Raw genomic sequence first — 17875 nt, forward strand, 5'->3', positions numbered from 1 at the left:
TTTATGCCTCGGTTTTGTGGTCCCGAAACCACCTCCCGACTAGGGTCAATTTTGGGCTGTCACACCGTGTAACTCTCTGACTTATGCACATGGCCATGCCACACGCCCGTGTGCCAGGCCATGTGGTTAATTAAATTCTTTCAAAATTAGGTGCAGGTTTCACACGGCCAAAACACACGCCCATGTCTCTGCCCTTGTGTTCACTTTTAGCATTCTATTTCCTTGAATTTTAGGCGCAGGGGACACACTACCTAACCGTACGCCCATATACTAGGCCGTGTGTCACACACGGTCTAGACACACACCCTTATGTCTGCTCATGTGGATAAAATAAAGCCATTTCTAACTTCATTTCTTACCTAAAATTACACTAATGACCTGCACTTAAAACTCACATCTGATCGTGATATTCGTGTGTGATAAGTTTTATAAATTTATAATGAATCGTTCTTGAAACTAACTATCATCACGATGAAGGCAAGTGTACCTATCGAACAGTAGTATAGCTCTAGCAAGACTGGATTATCGAACCCAAAGGAACTAAAAGTACTAGTAATGATTATCTTTTTATTATATAGCCTAAAAATATTAGGGTTTGTTTTAACTAACTAATTAATAAACTAAGAATTCACTGGAAATAGAATTAGGGAATTACTTTTGGAAAATGATTGAATTAAAACAATACCTAAGGAAGAATCCACCTAGACTTCACTTGTTATTTGACTCTGAATCGGACGATTTATTCATTTGACTTGATCCGTAGAAATCCCTAATTTATATTATTATCCCTCTCGAGACTAACAACATCTAACCTTAAGTTGAATAATTGAAATCTCTTTCTAATTAACTCCCTAGGGTTGCATTAACTCGATCTATGGATCCCTTTATTAGGTTTTACCCTAATCCGATAAAATCTTGTCACCCTATCTCTAGGCGCGCAACCAACTCCGCTTAATTATGACAAATGTACTCTTAGACAGGGTCTATTCCTCCTCTGAATAAGAGCTTAGCTTGAATCAATATCTTGGAATATCAAGACAAGAATTAAGAACACATAATTAAGAACAAGTCAAATATTTATCATACAATTCAGAAAATAATAACTAGATTCATCTTAGGTTTCATTCCCATTAGGTATTTAAAGGATTTAGTTCATAACTAAAAAGGAAAACATCTCAGAAGAATAATAAATACAAAACATTAAGAAAACCCAAAACTCCTCAAGGGAAATTGAGGGGAGATCTTCAGTCTTGATAATGAATCCGGCTTCTGAGATAGATCAATTGGCTTTCCTTGAGCAGTTCCCTACCTCCTTCTCTGTATCCTTTTTCCTCCTCCTCTGGGGTGTATTTATAGGCTTTGGAATGCCTAAGAACCCTCAAAATTGGCCTTTTCTGAATTGGACTAAACTTGGGCTCGGTGATAAACCGTAATTTATACATATTTTTACTCTATGTTTAACGCATTTTATGGATGATTTCCCATTAGGATTGGTGAATTCGATGCTCCTAATGCTTTAATTTCATGTTTTATACTTAGAAGAGCATAGGATGTAATATCCTGATTTTGGGCCTAGTCGAAATAGTGGTTTCGTGACCACAAAATCCGAGATAGAAATAATTATTTTATGATTATTTTAAGGTCTATGATATGATTGCATGATTGTGTGAAAATTTCGTGAAGAAATTTTATGCATAAAGTGCTTAAATTGAAATTAGGGACTAAATCGAATAATTTGCAAAACTTGCATTCTAGAAGTTTCTAGTATGAAATTGTTTTGAAATATTAATTAGGAGGTCTTAAAGAGCAATTTTACCAATTTCTAAGTCTATGGACAAAAATTGGACATGGATGGAATTTTGGAAAGTTTAGTAGTAAGGGCATTTTGGTCATTTAGGGGTAAAATGAATTAAAATACAAAATTAAAAGCCAATTTTGCTCATCTTCAACCCCATGGCCGAATATAGCAAGGAGAAACCATGGCTAGGGTTTTTCAAGCTTCCAAGCTCGATTGTAAGTCCGTTCTAGCCTCGTTTTTAATGATTTTTACGTTTTGGAGTCCTTAGCTCGATTTAGCTTATGCTAGCAATAATTTAACCTAGGGTTTATATTTGGAAAAATACCCATAGGTGAAATTTGTGTATTTTGGTGTTTTATGATAGAATATGAGGTTTTAAATTATGTTAGACAACTTGTGCTACTCGGTTTTAAGTGAAAAGCGAGCAAAAGGGCTTAATCGGTAAAAATACCTAATAGTCATAAGTACATGTTAGAGTGAGAATTTGATGTTGCCATAGAAGGAAAAATGATCAGCATGTCATAAAACATAAGAAAATAGGCTGAATTTTAATTTACGAGCTTTGGGGCAAAAGTGTAAATATGCAAAAGTTTAGGGCAAAATTGTAATTTTTCCAAAATATGATTTTGGGTCAATTTGAATAATGTGAGTCCTAATTAGACTATATTTTAAATGATAGAGCAAGGAAAACTGAAATTGGGCTAAAATGGGGAAAATACCAAGTTGTGGACGAAATGGTAAAATAGCCATTTTCGCATACGAGGTAAGTTCATATGTAAATGTTGGTAACATAGTTATTATTTTAAATGTTTTAATGTTTTTTAAATGATATGATAATTATTATGAAATATTATACTTGTGATAATTGTTTGATAATATGTTAAATTATGTGATATACTTGGAAAATGTGAAATACTACCGAGTATCGATATCGGCATTCCGTAGAAGATGGTTGAGACACATGATTGGGAAAAAGGTCCGTTGAACCTTAGGAATGGATTAGGATACAAGTGACATGTCACTGGGATATTTGGGCATCCGAACTCGTTGAGTTGAGTCCGAGTTCACTTATGGATGCGGCGTCCGAACTCGTTGAGTTGAGTCCGAGTTCGTGAGATGTAACTAGGCATCCGAACTCGTTGAGTTGAGTCCGAGTTCACTTATGGATCGAACGCCCGAGCTCGTTGAGTTGAGTCCGAGTTCACTTATGGGCGGGTTACATGGTAGCTTGGCTACATATGTGGCACTTATGTGCAAACTTTCCATGTATCCGAATTATATTCGATGTGTTCAACGGGTAAAGTTCTACTCAAATGGAGGAATACTTAAGATGAAAGGGACGTATTGGTAAGTGTTGTGAAATGGATACTTTGAACAGGTATGTACTTAACCCTCGGGTTGAAAACTCGATATAACAACAATATGGTAAGATGATAAATGAAAAGGTGATATGAATGTCTTGGTGATGATTATGCAAATGATGTTTTATGTTTGCTTATATGGTTATGTTACTTGCTATTTGCATGTGAGCTTACTAAGCATTTATGCTTACTCCTCCTTTTCATTCCTTGTAGTGTTGACAAGCCAGCTCGGAAATCGGAAACGGTCGGAGGCACGCCACACTATCCGTATACCATCTTGGCGTAATGGCTTGTATATTTTGAGTATGGCATGTATAGCATTATAATCATTTTGTATATATGGTCTTATGATATGGTTATTGAGTGGTATGGAAATAGAAATGCTTGGTAATGATTAGCCATTGGAATGGCTAATCATGATCATATTTGGTATTATGTATGTCAAATTGCTAGCTAATCCATGGAAACCATGAAATAGGTAAAATTTACCATAAAATAGATTCAGACAGCAGCAGTGACGTGAGTTTGAAAAATCACTAAAAATAGTAGAAATGGAATTAAATAATGAATAAGTTATGGAATCGAAGCTTGATGAGTCTATTTTCATATGGAATAAGCGAAACAGGTATATGAGCTATATTTTATGAGATGTTTAAATTTTTGTGAAACAGGGCCAGAGCGATTTCTGGATCCCCTGTTCTGACTTTGGAAATTCACCATAAATTTTACAAAGATAATTAGAAGTAACGCTTTATATGTACAGATTCCTTATTGAGTCTAGTTTTATTAGAGACAAACGGCATAGTCATTGAAGGTCTGTATAGGGAGATATCTGATTCGTAATACACAGAGGTCAGAGTAGTTGAACCCTGAAACAGGGGAGATTTTAACTAATAAACTGTACTAATTGGCCCAACCAAAACTTCTAGAAAAAAATTAGTAGATATATATATGAGTCTAGTTTCAGGAAAAATTTACGGAATTGGATTTCGAGTTTTGTAACTCGAGATATGATTTTTAAAGCGACTGTGATGCAGTTAGCCAGCTTATCTGGAAATTTTAAAATGAATTGTATGAGCTGTTTAATTAATGAATTAAGTCCGTTAACACCTCGTGTTCGAATCCGAAACGGTCTCGAGTGCACGGGTGTTACATTTAGTGGTATCAGAGCAGGTTTAGTCGGTTCTCGGACTAACCTAGCATGTGTAAAAGTTTAGCTATACATGCCAGCGATGCGTGATAGTGTGATGTCTTCCGACGCGTATAAGTACCGTCTTATTTAGACAGGGTACTCTCCAACCGAGCTGCGCCAACCATGTTCAATGTTAAGTAAAGGTATTTGAGTAAAATTATGATTATGATAAGTCTCGGTTCAGAAAAGTATGAATAAAGGTTTATGATACATATGTGATAATATGTGAGATGAAAGTTCATGTTGTGATAAATATTCATATTTGCTTAATGCTCATATGATGTAGTGTATGTGGCTTACTTGATAAGATGAACGGAATAAATAGAAAGTAGTAGAGGTATGAATAAAGGTCATAATATTATGATACGAATGAAAATGTCCTTGTCTTGATTGGATGTCGAATGTTGATGAATGTTAATGGTATATAATTTTTATGAGGTAAAGGATTATAATGAAATGAACTTATCTATGTTAAATTGTTGGATGAATTGTATGATTGTAATGATATGTACATGATGATGCACGAAATGAAAGTTGTGATTGTGATGCAAATATCTATGTTTGTTTGGCCTTATATAATGTCATGAGCATGAATTAATTTAATTAAATGAATGGATAAGTAAAGTGTCTAGAAAACATAGAATGTATGCATAAGTATATTGTCTAAATGGGACAATAGGAAAATTGGTGTAAGCCAACATGAATGAATGACATGATTTTGATGGTGTTACTATGATGATGGAAGTTGTGTCATATGTGTATGTATAAGAAAGTCGAGTCGAGGTCCTACAACCCTCCCCTTACCAAAGTGGTACTTATAATGGAATTTCATGAGATTTGTATTGAATAAGTTTTCGGTTGAGAACCCAAAGAGTTCAATGATAGAATAATTATAAGTATGATCCGAGATTGAAAATGAGCTGATAAGTAAAGTCGAGCTTAAAGTATCGGATTGATATAAAGATTATTGGAATTATGCATTGTCCCAGTAGAGAAGGAATTCTCTTTGGTAAATCGAATTACTCAAGTGCAAGGTCGAGAAAAGTGTAAATCGAAATTTATTCGAGCTGACATTTTTAGTGAATGGTTTAATATAAAATTTGTGACGCAGAACTAGTTGGGGAAATGATATTTCAAATGTGAATTATCTGAGTGTGACATTATGACCGGATGAGATTTAGATCTCTTTTGAGATGTTCTATGTGTTCACCCGTTCTCGTAAATATTTTTATGGCTATTGATCTTGAAGAAATTCTTGTTATATGGGAATGTCTTCTAATTTTGGTGTTGGATGAAAGCATTGGTAGTCTCGACTGGTTTATAATTTATATTGCTCTATTTCATTGGGTATTCTATTTCATTTAAATCGATAAGAATTGATGAGAGAATTCATATGATATTATGATTCTGTTTCTTCTACTTGATGCTTCATCGATATATATGTATGGGAAGATATATTGATCTTGTTATATTTGATTTTAGTGGGATTAAATGATGTTTTCTTTTGGACTTTCTTTCTTTGAAGAATTATCAGGGGATTCTGTATTTTCTCTATGAATTTGGTTTTCGATTCTCCGGCATAGTATCGTATCTTGGGTTTCTTTATCCGGATCTCTTTATTCGGATTTCTTTATTCGGGTTTCTCTATCTTGGATTTCTTTATTCGATTTTCTTGTTATCTTTGTTCCATAATTTGTCAATTACGACTCATGTTCAAGTGGGTTCTTACTTTCGTGATAATCATGTCAAATATGACTATACTTCTAATTTGATCTTGGTAATGTGGTAATTTTAGTATTGGGATTTTTCTAATTTCTATGTAAGGATTTGACATCGGTAAAGGCATAGGTGATAAAAGCGCGAGTTTTAGTCGGTATGGTAAATTATTTATTTGAAAGATTTCATGTGACAATTATGTCGGGATTATTTTCCCAAGTCGACAATAGAATTTCATTTTATGCGTATAAAAGAGTAAATAGTTTGAACGAGAAGTGTATATTTATTAAAAAGAGTTGAATATTAGTTTAAGTCACTACGAATGATAAGGTTTCCATCTTGTGAAAGCTGAAAAGTTTATTACATGTTGAAAGAGTTCGGATAGATGAGAATATTGGTAAGCAAGCGTCGAACTAGACTAGTCTACATTGAGCAAAGACTTCGACTTTCAAGAATGTATTGTTGTATGAATTGTGATGTGTTTCAAGACGGTGAGGTAATGTGATAGTTTAGAGCATCCGATGTTACATAAAATCGGAGTTGTTAAAGGGTTAAAGCCGAGCATTGGGATCTATCAAAATTATCCTTGTCAATGTTGATATTGGGATGGAAATGAGAAGGATTATTCTTGAGGCCATATCAGAATTATTTCTATGGCGGAAAGAGGAAAATGTGATGTATCCTATTGTTAAATGTTTGGCGAGGTCTATAAATCACATCTGTATTGAGCAATTCCTACTCATCGATTCATGGAATTTCAGGTCTCTTTGATTGTTGGATTTCTTGGAATTCCGGTCTCCATTAAATCAAGTTGAGATCCGGGTTTTATGTCATGATATCATGGGAAATTAAGAAGGGTTGAAAATTTAAGAACAGTTGAGAGTTGAGACCGTAAGCTTTTAGATCATATGAGAAATTGAAGAGATGTATTGGAGGTACAGTCTAAGTGCAAGTTCTTGACACCAAATATGAGATTAAAAGTGAAGACCACTTTTACGGTAAGATTTTCTGGGGACGAAAATCCGAAGGGGGAGAGTTGTAATATCCTCGATTTTGGGCCTAGTCGAAATAGTGGTTTCGTGACCACAAAATCCGAGATAGAAATAATTATTTTATGATTATTTTAAGGTCTATGATATGATTGCATGATTGTGTGAAAATTTCGTGAAGAAATTTTATGCATAAAGTGCTTAAATTGAAATTAGGGACTAAATCGAATAATTTGCAAAACTTGCATTCTAGAAGTTTCTAGTATGAAATTGTTTTGAAATATTAATTAGGAGGTCTTAAAGAGAAATTTTACCAATTTCTAAGTCTATGGACAAAATTGGACATGGATGGAATTTTGGAAAGTTTAGTAGTAAGGGCATTTTGGTCATTTAGGGGTAAAATGAATTAAAATACAAAATTAAAGCCAATTTTGCTCATCTTCAACCCCATGGCCGAATATAGCAAGGAGAAACCATGGCTAGGGTTTTCAAGCTTCCAAGCTCGATTGTAAGTCCGTTCTAGCCTCGTTTTAATGATTTTTACGTTTTGGAGTCCCGTAGCTCGATTTAGCTTATGCTAGCAATAATTTAACCTAGGGTTTATATTTGGAAAAATACCCATAGGTGAAATTTGTGTATTTTGGTGTTTTATGATAGAATATGAGGTTTTAAATTATGTTAGACAACTTGTGCTACTCGGTTTTAAGTGAAAACGAGCAAAGGGCTTAATCGGTAAAAATACCTAATAGTCATAAGTACATGTTAGAGTGAGAATTTGATGTTGCCATAGAAGGAAAAATGATCAGCATGTCATAAAACATAAGAAAATAGGCTGAATTTTAATTTACGAGCTTTGGGGCAAAAGTGTAAATATGCAAAAGTTTAGGGGCAAAATTGTAATTTTTCCAAAATATGATTTTGGGTCAATTTGAATAATGTGAGTCCTAATTAGACTATATTTTAAATGATAGAGCAAGGAAAACTGAAATTGGGCTAAAATGGGGAAAATACCAAGTTGTGGACGAAATGGTAAAATAGCCATTTTCGCATACGAGGTAAGTTCATATGTAAATGTTGGTAACATAGTTATTATTTTAAATGTTTTAATGTTTTTTAAATGATATGATAATTATTATGAAATATTATACTTGTGATAATTGTTTGATAATATGTTAAATTATGTGATATACTTGGAAAATGTGAAATACTACCGAGTATCGATATCGGCATTCCGTAGAAGATGGTTGAGACACATGATTGGGAAAAGGTCCGTTGAACCTTAGGAATGGATTAGGATACAAGTGACATGTCACTGGGATATTTGGGCATCCGAACTCGTTGAGTTGAGTCCGAGTTCACTTATGGATGCGAGCGTCCGAACTCGTTGAGTTGAGTCCGAGTTCGTGAGATGTAACTAGGCATCCGAACTCATTAAGTTGAGTCCGAGTTCACTTATGGATGCGAACGCCCGAGCTCGTTGAGTTGAGTCCGAGTTCACTTATGGGCGGGTTACATGGTAGCTTGGCTACATATGTGGCACTTATGTGCAAACTTTCCATGTATCCGAATTATATTAGATGTGTTCAACGGGTAAAGTTCTACTCAAATGGAGGAATACTTAAGATGAAAGGGACGTATTGGTAAGTGTTGTGAAATGGATACTTTGAACAGGTATGTACTTAACCCTCGGGTTGAAAACTCGATATAACAACAATATGGTAAGATGATAAATGAAAAGGTGATATGAATGTCTTGGTGATGATTATGCAAATGATGTTTTATGTTTGCTTATATGGTTATGTTACTTGCTATTTGCATGTGAGCTTACTAAGCATTTATGCTTACTCCTCCTTTTCATTCCTTGTAGTGTTGACAAGCCAGCTCGAAATCGGAAGCGGTCGGAGGCACGCCACACTATCCAAGTATACCATCTTGGCGTAATGGCTTGTATATTTTGAGTATGGCATGTATAGCATTATAATCATTTTGTATATATGGTCTTATGATATGGTTATTGAGTGGTATGGAAATAGAAATGCTTGGTAATGATTAGCCATTGGAATGGCTAATCATGATCATATTTGGTATTATGTATGTCAAATTGCTAGCTAATCCATGGAAACCATGAAATAGGTAAAATTTACCATAAAATAGATTCAGACAGCAGCAGTGACGTGAGTTTGAAAAATCACTAAAAATAGTAGAAATGGAATTAAATAATGAATAAGTTATGGAATCGAAGCTTGATGAGTCTATTTTCATATGGAATAAGCGAAACAGGTATATGAGCTATATTTTATGAGATGTTTAAATTTTTGTGAAACAGGGCCAGAGCGATTTCTGGATCCCCTGTTCTGACTTTGGAAATTCACCATAAATTTTACAAAGATAATTAGAAGTAACGCTTTATATGTACAGATTCCTTATTGAGTCTAGTTTTATTAGAGACAAACGGCATAGTCATTGAAGGTCTGTATAGGGAGATATCTGATTCGTAATACACAGAGGTCAGAGTAGTTGAACCCTGAAACAGGGGAGATTTTAACTAATAAACTGTACTAATTGGCCCAACCAAAACTTCTAGAAAAAAATTAGTAGATATATATATGAGTCTAGTTTCAGGAAAAATTTACGGAATTGGATTTCGAGTTTTGTAACTCGAGATATGATTTTTAAAGCGACTGTGATGCAGTTAGCCAGCTTGTCTGAAAATTTTAAAATGAATTGTATGAGCTGTTTAATTAATGAATTAAGTCCGTTAACACCTCGTGTTCGACTCCGGAAACGGTCTCGGGTACGGGGTGTTACATAGGAGTGAGAAAGGAACGAGAAATGGGCCAAAAACGGAAAAAATGGGCCAAAGTACGAAATCAACACGGCTTGGACTTCCTCACACGGGCAGCCCACATGGCCGTGTCAATTTGGCAGAATCGAAGCACAACTTACACGGATAGAACATACACCCGTGCCATTCTAACAGGCTCAAACACGACCTGAAATAATCGCACACGGGCGTGTCCAATTCGGAAAAGGCCACTTTTGAGGGCTCATAAGCATTCCAAAGCCTATAAATACACCCTAGAAGAGGAGAAAAAGAGACACAGAATAGGGAGTAAGGAATTACTCCAAGGAAGCCGATTGATTCATCTTAGAAGCCGGATTCATCATCAACACTGAAGATCTCTCCTCAATTCCCTTTCAGGAGTTTTGAGTTTTCTTTATATTTTGTATTCTTTATTATTATGAGATATTTTCTTATTTAGTTATGAACTAAAACCCTTAAATACCTAAGGGGATTGAAACCTAAGACGAATCTTGTTATTATTTTCTAAATTGTATGATAAATATTTAACTTGTTCTTAATTATGTGTTCTTAATTCTTGTATTAATATTCCAGGATACTGATTCAAGATAAGCTCTTATTTAGAAGAGGAATAGACCCTGTCTAAGAGTACATTTTTCATAATTAAGCAGAGTTGTTTGCGCGCCTAGACATAAGGTGACAAGATTTTGCCGGATTAGGGTGAAACCTTAAAAAAGAATCCATAGATCGAGTTAATGCAACCCTAGGGTGTTAATTAGAGAAAGGTCTCAATTATTCAAACTAGGGATTAGACGTTATTAGTCTTGAATAGGGATAATAACATAACTTAGGGATCTCTACGGAACAAGTTAAATGAATAAATCGTCCGATTTGGAGCCAGAATAACAAGTACAGTCTAGGTGGATTTTTCCTTAGGTATTGTCTTAATTCAATCGATTTTCCCAAAAGCAATTCCCCAATTCTATTCTCTGTGAGTTCTTAGTTTAGATAATTAGTTAGTTAAAACAAAACCTCTTTATTCTTAGGCTAATAATAAAAAGACAGTCACTACTAGTACTTTTAGTTCCTTTGGGTTCGACAATCCGATCTTGCTAAAACTTTACTACTGTTCGATAGGTACACTTGCCTACATCACGATAATAGTTAGTTTCAAGAACGATTAATTATAAATATTTAAAGCCTATCACGAAATCACTCGACAGGGACACGCCCGTGTGACACGCCCGTGTTCGATTACTTCAGGCCGTGCTCGAACCTGTTAGAATGGCACGGGCGTGTGTTCTACCCGTGTGAGTTGTGCTTCGATTCTGCCAAATTGACATGACCGTGTGGTCTACCCGTGTGAGGAAGTCTAGGCCGTGTTGATTTTGTATGTTGGCCCATTTTCTCCATTTTTGGCCTGTTTCTCGTTCCTTTCACTCTCCTATACTCGCCTAAGTATAAAACATGAAATTAAGGCATTAGGAGCATCGAATTCACCAATTTTAAGGAAAAACCATTCATAAAATGTGTTAAGCATGGGGTAAAAATATGTATAAATGACGGTTTATCAAATACCCCCACACTTAAGAATTTGCTTGTCCTCAAGCAAAATTCTTAACTCATAATCAAAATAAATTCTTCTCAACTTATAATTTCTATCGATAATATCTCAAAATAATTCATGAGTAATCGTACATTGAGAATCCAACTAAAATAACATTAGAGCTTCAAACATTCCAAGTTGAGTATTTAATCATGCAAAACTTAGGCATCTCCCCTTATTTAAGTGGTTAACTCGCTTCGAAATCTCACGGAGTTTAACATCCTCACTAAAGATTTACTCAAATCACTCAAAGTGTTTAATGACAATGAAAGTAGCACTCATCAGTCAATATGAAAAGTTATTACCATAGGCTTACATGAAAATCAAATCTCCACCACTATAAATTGAGATGATACATCAATCAAAAGAACTTTAGAGGGTTGTAACGTGGCTTTGGTTACGGGGTGTGGTTACAAACTGAAATAAACGGTTAGAATCGAGATTGAATTGAAAAACCATTTAGCTAGAAAAAGATTTAATCATCACTTGCGTACAACAGAGCTTCTTCTCAGAATATAGAATTTAAATACTTAAGCTCAAAAACAAAAGATTACTACTAATGTGTATGCCCTTTTTTTTAAGAACAAGCCAAATTATAAAAAAGAAGAATAAAACATAGCGAAGTAATTATTCCAACTTAAATCTCGACAAAAATAGAGATCAAATTAATTTAGGGGATTTCAACAATAATGAGTTATGGGTTAACATTGAGGGTAAATCAATGAATGGGTTGTTAGGCTCAAGGGGGTTCACTAAGGGTTAATTGTGAAGGTAGGCTTTTATGGAGTGAGTGGGTTAAACCTAAGTGCCTTTATCATTTTGACATATCAAATCAAATGGTGTGGTCTTGACATGCATAATCAAGCAAGTTTTATAATAACAATTCAATACTGACGCACTCATAATGAAAGTGAGCATGAAAGAAATAATAGATGCTCTAAAGGCTCAAGATCTTACAAAAATTATGGCTTTTTGATGTTTAAACTTGTGAATTCCAATTCAAGATAATACCTAAACTTGGGGAAACAACTTAAAATTTTAAATTCTTAAAAATCAATTTATCATGCGTAATTCTCTAATGTCTTAAAGTTTAAATAATTAATGCATGAATGTCTATGTTTTAATTTAAGATATATCAATAAAAATCATAAACTAATCAAAATTTATCCTAAACATGATATGAGAGCTTTTCAAGAAAACTAGGCAAACATTCAGGGATTTTTCTGATATAAAAATGAATGCCCTCCACACTTAAGATGTACATTGCCCTCAATGTACAAAGATAGATATATAGAAATAAAAATAAGATAGAGAGAGAAGTGAAACTTCCTGAGTGATGAATGAATTTCCTTGAACTGGAGTTTTGGAGAGTAATCGGTGTGAGGGTGGAGGAGGATACTCTGGTGGTGGTAGAGGTTCATTAGTCCATAAGTCCTGCGCCAAAAGAATATTATATTTGAAGTTGGTTATAATCGTGGTTGAGCAGGACATGGCAGTCGTGGAGAACCTTTCCCAGTGGAGTTTCGAGTCCCTGAGTAATAGTGAGCTTTGGAGCTCTTTATAACTGTGATAGAATCAGGAACTCTTTTAGGAAATATATAAGGAAGGGTAAGTACTCAATATGAATTAGCCAAAATTAAAAATTTTAAAATAATAATTATAAGTCCTAATAAAAATAAGGTGAAAGAAAAATAAAAAATAGTTTTAAAATAAAATAAAAGTAAAAACATAAAATAATAAATAAAAGTTTTTAAACATCTTTATCGCTAAATGGTCCGCGAGGTGGGGGTGGCGATGCGATGTGGAAATGCTGACAAATCTAGTGTAGTGTAGCATCAATGTGAGCGAAGTGCTGAAAACATTGCTGCTCGAATCGAGTTAAGCGCTCAGAGATGTCAGCGTATGAAGCCGCCGCATGAACTGGATGAGAGGGTGGTGGTGGCTGAGACGGTGGGTCCTCGTGATGTGGAGGGACATCATCAGTAATATCCTCGGGGGCTTCCTCCTCGGTAGATTGGGCGAGACTATATTGAGGAGGGTAGGTTCCTCGGCGCTTTTCGATCATCCTCATGCTTAGCATGCTCGAGATGCCTTGGGAAGACATCTGGCCAATGAGGGTCTAGGATGATTCTTGGGCCGTGGTGTTGAGGAGCCCGAAATGTCTAGCCAGCCAAGTAACATAGGGGCCAATGGAGATGACCCCCTTCCTATGCCGCTCCGTCTGGTGCTGAATGGCGAGGGCAATGAAATAAAAAAGGTCTATGACGTACCCGTGTGACATACACCATAGAAAGTAGGCGTCGTGAGTGTTGACGACGGCAGTGCTCTCTCGCCTTCCTATTATTGTGTAAGCCAAAATGACGTGTAGGTTCCTCAGAGATGGAGGGAGAGCCGATGCTTTGGAGCGGCTAGGATTGTAGGCGACCGAACCTGGTACTAGTGCATCCCAGCACCGTGAAGGAGAACGATGGATGTGGCGGTTGAGAGCATATAAGTCATTCTCCTCCTTGAACTCTTCCGTATATAAGCCCAGTGCAGTACTGAATTCTGGGACGCTTAGCTGGCGGACTAATCCACATAGGAAAAATTAGACCGTGCCGGGATCATCGTAGTTTGTTATTACGGTCTGAAGATGAAACGTTGAGTATAGTTCCATAGTGAGTTCGAGATATGTTGGCTCGATGATCCCAATGAAAAGTTGTCGGTGGTTAGGAGGGCCTGAATCACATCAACCAACTGAACTTGTTCTACTGCAGCCCAGTCAATGCAGCGGCTCGCAATTAAAGGTCGGGCCCGGAGTATTTGGAAAAGTTCTTCTTGGGGCCCGATGGAGAATTGCAGGAAAGGGTGGCGAATTTTCGCGGTAGGACCCGAGGAAGATGACGCTCGCTTCTTTTTCTTTGAAGCAGGGACGACGACCTTTTTACCACGTGAAGACGACATTGTATACCTGCAATAATAAAAAAAAAAGAAAAATAGTAGGTAAACGAATTTAAAAAGGAAAAAGCCATGAATTTGGACTAACAATGTCAGCCAAAACTACTAATACTTACCAAACTCAACCAAAATAATCAATTTGATAGCATAATTTCGTGACATTAGCAGGGTAATAGCATAAGAATGAGCATAGTAATAGCATGGGTATGACAATAGAATGAGGCTTTCCTAACAACTAGATTCAACATGAGATGTATGATAAATAACCTAAGAATGCAAATTAAATGATAGAATAATGCACAAAATGAAAATATTATGAGAAAAATGAAGATTATTTTGATAATAAGTATTAGAAATAAGTAAAATAGAAGTGAAAAGAGTAAACAAATGCTAAGGGAGAGAGATTGGGTGTAAAAAATGAAGGAGGAACGACGCACGGGCGTGACAGAGAGGCCGTGTGGACTTGCAGCAGCTAGGGTTAGGGTTTTTAGGTGAAGAAGACAATGAATGTGCAGCCTATTTATAGATTTTGGGGCACATGGCCATGAAACACATCTGTGTTCCCCAATTTTTACCCGTGTAATTCGCGAATTTTAAATTTGGGTGCGTCTGACAATTGGCCCACGCCCGTGTTCTTTGGGCGTGTGGGTGCACACGACCTTGTCGCACGGTTGTGTCTGTCTTCGTTCGTTTCTCTCACGCCAGTGTATGTAGGCCCATACCCGCGTTAATTTAACAGGTTCGACAACGGGTACTTGACACGGGCGTGTCGCATGCCGGTGTTAATTTGACAAGTTCGGCCACTGTTTCCAGGCATGAGTGTGTCGTACGCCCGTGTTTTTTTGGCAGGTTCGCCCACGGCCTTGTCTCACGGCCGTGGCGATTTATTGTAGCCCGTATTGGGGAAATTTTTGCCCTGTTTCCACACGGCCTAAGGCACGCCCGTGTGCTAGGCCGTCTGTGTGGGAAACCTGTATTCAAGAGCTTCATTAGTAAGTTAGGTGTTTAAACACTAAAATTTAAATAAATTAATACAGTTAGTGCTCGGGTTGCCTCTCGAGAAGAGCTTATTTATAGTCTAAGCTCAACTTACCTCTCCATTGAATGGTCATGGTGGTTCGAAGAGTTTATACTCCTCATTCCTACTCTGAATCTTATCAAAATAAAGTTTTAGGCGAGTATTGTTTACCTTAAAAGTGTCGAACTTAGGATGACTTACCTCGACTGTACCAAATGGAAAAATACTAAGTACCATAAGAGGAATTTCTTCATTTGGTTTGGCAGTGACAATGTGAGGATCTGTGGCATCTAATAAAACTTTATCTCTAACCTTAAGTTGATTTGGAAATGCATTGAGCTCGTCCTGGCATAGTTTTGGTTTATCATGTATTCTCAGTTTATGCATTGTTCTTCATGAATAGGTCCTCTACTATTGCTTGAGAATGGCTCATGTACTTCCTTCAGACTCATTTTCTACAAAGTAGGTTGCACCATATTGTCAGTTTTTGTAGAATGGTTTAGACGATCACCTTCAATTTCTGATGTGTTGCCAGAATTGCGAGCTTGAAGGGTGATTGTTTCGTCTCCCACACAAAGTGTGAGCTCACTGTTTTAGTAATTGCTAAAAAGGGCCTTCCTAAAATCAAAGGAGTGTTGCTTTCCTCCTTTATGTCTAGAATAATGAAGTCAACGGGAAATATAAATTTATCGATTTTAACTAGCACATCTTAAATAATACCCCTAGGAAATCTTATAGTTTTATCTGCTAATTGAATGCTCATCCTAGTCTGTTTGGGTTTCCCAAGACCTAATTGTTTGAACATTTTGTAGTGCATGACGTTAATACTAGCCCCTAAGTTAGCTAAAGCATGATTAGCATCTAAACTACCAATTAAGCAAGGAATTGTAAAACTCCCTGGATCTTTTAATTTGTTGGGTTGTTCATTCTGTAGAATAGCTGAGCAAACTATGTTTAGCTCCACATACGACTCCTCGTCTAACTTACGCTTATTTGCTAGAAGGTCTTTTAATAATTTCATTGTGTTTGGCATATGCGATAGAGCTTCAATAAACGGTAAGTTAATATGTAATTTTTTAAGAGTTTAAGGAATTTACCAAATTGTTCATTTGAGCGGTCTTTCCTTGTCGTATTAGGGTATGACACACAAGGTTTGTATTCTGTACTGACCGATTTCTGCTCATTATGGTCTACCTCACCTTTGCCTTTGCTTATTTCAGTTTCTTGCCTTGGTTCTGGTTCAAGTGTGGCTAACCCTTCCTCATCTTGACTAGTAATCGCGTTGAGTTGCTCCCTTGGGTTAGGTTCAGTATTACTTGGCAAGCTACCTTGTGGTCGTTCAGAAATCAACTTGGTAAGCTGTCCAATCTGAGTTTCGAGCCCTTGGATCGATGCTTGTTGATTCTTAAGTGCTATCTCGGTATTCTAAAAATGAGTTTCTGACATCGATATTAACTTTGAGAGCATCTCTTCAAGGTTCGGCTTCTTTTCCTGTTGGTAGGGTGGTTGTTGGTAGCTTGGAGGTGGTCTCTGATTTCCTTGGCCTCCCCATGAGAAATTTGGGTGGTTCCTCCAACCTGTATTGTAAGTGTTACTGTATGAATTGTTTTGAGATCGAGGATTATTACCCATGTAATTTAACTGCTTGTTATCCATGTTGTGGCCATAAGGTTGGTATTCTGAATTGCTTGATCCACCTACACTTGCTTCGCACTGCATTACTGGGTGAACTTGTGAAGAACTAAGAAAACCATCAATCTTTTTATTTAGAAGCTCTACCTGGTTTGACAGCATAGTAATCGAATCGACGTTATAGACGTCTGCTGTTTTAGTTGGCTTAGTTCTCATGACTTGCCACTGATAGTTATTCAGTGTCATCTCTTCAATAAATTCGTAAGCCTCTTCAGGTGTTTTGTTATTGATGGTTCCCCCGGCTGCTATATCAATCATCTGTCTTGTTGAGGGATTCACACCATTGTAGAATGTTTGAACTTACAACCATAGAGGTAATCCATGGTGAGGACACCTATGTAGTAGGTCCTTGTATCTCTCCCATGCATCGTAAAGAGTTTCTAAGTCCATCTGCACAAATGAAGAGATATCATTACGTAATTTGGCCGTTTAGCCGGCGAAAAATATTTTAATAAAAAATTTTCGGTCATTTGTTCCCAAGTAGTAATTGACCCTTGTGGTAACGAGTTCAACCACTGTTTAGCTTTGTTCCTTAACAAAAAAGGGAATAACCGAAGACGAATGGCATCGTCAGAAATGCCATTAATTTTAAATGTATCACAAAATTCCAGGAAATTTGCCAAGTGAGTGTTTGGATCCTCATCCTGCAAACCATCAAACTGAACAAATTGCTGTATCATTTGAATAGTGTGAGGTTTTAGTTCAAAATTATTCGCAGCAATAGCAGGCCTAACTATACTTGACTCAGTTCCTGTTAAAATAG

General features: G+C 36.4%; 1 non-coding gene across 1 annotated transcript; it reads left to right on the forward strand.

Moving 5' to 3' along the window:
• Window positions 1-17428: 17428 nt before the first annotated feature.
• LOC128294261 (small nucleolar RNA R71) lies at window positions 17429-17534 on the forward strand. The gene has a single exon (XR_008284575.1). It is a non-coding gene; the product is annotated as a small nucleolar RNA R71 (small nucleolar RNA).
• Window positions 17535-17875: the final 341 nt, after the last annotated feature.

The sequence above is a fragment of the Gossypium arboreum genome, chromosome 6 (assembly GCF_025698485.1).
Source record: "Gossypium arboreum isolate Shixiya-1 chromosome 6, ASM2569848v2, whole genome shotgun sequence".
In the NCBI taxonomy this organism is placed as follows: Eukaryota; Viridiplantae; Streptophyta; class Magnoliopsida; order Malvales; family Malvaceae; genus Gossypium; species Gossypium arboreum.